Source organism: Arachis hypogaea, chromosome 7 (genome assembly GCF_003086295.3).
Source record: "Arachis hypogaea cultivar Tifrunner chromosome 7, arahy.Tifrunner.gnm2.J5K5, whole genome shotgun sequence".
In the NCBI taxonomy this organism is placed as follows: Eukaryota; Viridiplantae; Streptophyta; class Magnoliopsida; order Fabales; family Fabaceae; genus Arachis; species Arachis hypogaea.
This window is the reverse complement of record NC_092042.1, coordinates 33,606,963-33,609,617: the sequence shown is the minus strand read 5'-3', so window position 1 is coordinate 33,609,617 and position 2,655 is coordinate 33,606,963.

Below are 2,655 nucleotides of genomic sequence, written 5' to 3'. Positions count from 1 at the left end.
GTAATTCTTCTGTGCGTCATTTAAAACACGGCTAGCATAATAAATGACATGCAGAAGCTTGTTATGCCTCTGTCCCAATACTACACCAATGGCATGGTCACTGGAATCACACATTAGTTCGAATGGTAATGTCCAGTCTGGTGCAGAAATGACTGATGTTATGACCAGCTTAGATTTTAGAGTCTCAAAGACCTGCAAACACTCTGTGTTAAAGACAAATGGTGTATCAGCAGCCAGCAGATTGCTTAGAGGTTTTGCAATTTTGAAAAATCCTTTATAAACCTCCTATAGAATCCTACATGCCCCAGAAAAGCTTCTGATTGCCTTAACATTGGCAGGTGGTGGTAATTTTTCAATTACCTCTACCTTAGCTTGATCCACTTCTATCCCCTTGTTCAAAATTCTGTGCCCAAGGACAATTCCTTCAGTTACCATAAAGTAACATTTCTCCCAGTTTAAAATTAGGTTAGTCTCTTGGCACCTTTTTAGAAAAAGTGCTTGATGGTCAAGATAGGAGCTGAATGAGTCTCCAAATATTGAGAAGTCATCCATGAAGACTTCCAGAAATTTCTCTACCATATCAGAGAAGATAGAGAGCATGCATCTCTAAAATGTTGCAGGTGCATTGCACAGACCAAATGGCATCCTTCTGTAGGCAAATACTCCAGATGGACATGTGAATGCTATTTTCTCTTGGTCCTGAGGGTCTACTGCAATTTGGTTGTAGCCTAAATAGCCATCCAAAAAGTAGTAGTATTTATGACCTGCTAGTCTCTCTAGCATCTGGTCTATGAATGGTAAAGGAAAATGATCCTTTCTGGTAAATGTATTGAGCCTTCTGTAGTCAATACACATATGCCACCCTATAACTGTTCTTGTGGGAACTAGTTCATTCTTTTCATTATGAACCACAGTCATACCTCCCTTATTGGAGACAACTTGGACAGGGCTCACCCAGGGGCTATCAGAAATAGGATAAATAATCCCAACCTCTACTAACTTAGTGACCTTTTCTGCACCACCTCCTTCATGGCTGGATTCAGCCACCTCTGTGGTTGAACCACTGGCTTAGCATCATCCTCCAATAGGATCTTGTGCATGCATCTGACTGGGCTAATGCTCTTAAGATCACTTATGAACCACCCAAGAGCTGTCTTGTGTGTCCTTAGCACCTGAATTAGTGCTTTCTCTTCCTGTGGCTCTAAAGCAGAGCTTATGATTACTGGAAAAGTGTCATCTTCTCCCAGAAATGCATACTTCAGGGATGGTGGTAGTAGTTTGAGCTCGGGTTTGGGAGGTTTCTCCTCTTTCGGAGGAGTTTTCAAGGTTTTGTTGTTTTCTCTAGTTCCTCCAGATCAAGCTGAACATCTTTAAAAATGTCCTCTAGCTCTGATTCGAGACTTTCAGTCATATTGACCTTTTCCACCAGGGAGTCAATAATATCAACGCTCATGCAGTCTTTTGATGTGTCTAGATGCTGCACAGCTTTGACAGTATTCAACTTAAACTCATCCTCATTGACTCTCAGTGTTACCTCCCCTTTTTGGACATCAATGAGAGTTCGTCCAGTTGCTAGGAAAGGTCTTCCTAGAATGAGAGTTGCACTCTTGTGCTCCTCCATTTCCAGCACTACAAAGTCAGTGGGAAAGGCAAATGGCCCAACCTTGACAATCATGTCCTCAATTACGCCTGATGGAATTTTAATGGAGCCATCAGCAAGTTGGAGACATATTCGGGTTGGTTTGACTTCTTTAGTCAAACCAAGCTTTCTGATAGTGGATGTAGGTATCAGGTTGATACTTGCCCCAAGATCACATAAAGCTGTCTTGGTACAAATATCCTCTAATGTGCATGGTATCATAAAGCTTCCGGGATCCTTAAGCTTCTCTGGTAAGCTTTTTTAAAATGACTGCACTGCATTCTTCAGTGAGAAAAACTTTTTCAGTCTCCCTCCAATCCTTCTTATGACTTAAGATCTCTTTCATGAACTTAGCATAAGAGGGTATTTGCTCAAGTGCCTTTGCAAACGGAATCTTTATTTCAAGAGTCCTAAGATAGTCTGTAAAGTGAGCAAATTGTTTATCCTGTTCCGCTTGACGGAGTTTCTAAGGATAAGGCATCTTGGCTTTATATTCTTCAACCTTAGTTGTTGCAGGTTTATTTCCTACAGAAGTAGTTGGAGAAGCCTGCTTAAGGGGGTTGTTATCAGTACTTGCAGGTGTCTAATCCCTCATTGGCACTTGAACGCCAGAATTGGGTGTTGTATGGGCGTTTAATGCCAGATTGCCACCCTTTTCTGGCATTTGAACGCCAGAATTGGCTGCTGTGTGGGTGTTTACGACCGACTTCTGACCCTTTTCTGGTGTTTAAACGCCATAATCATTCCTCTCTAGGCTCTTATTGTCCTCAGAGGAATTTTGGGCAGTGAATTGGTCATCCTCTATCAGATGTTTCTTTCTTAGCTTCCTGCTGCTTTGAATTGAGACATTCAATCTCTTTCCACTCCTTAAATGAACAGCTTGGAATTCTTCTGTTATCTATTTAGATAATTGTTGTTTTGTCTAATTCAATTGTTTTTCCATATTCTGGTTAGCATCTTTGGTTTCTTGTAGCATCTCTTTAAATTTTGCTAACTATTTTGTTATAGAAAATAGT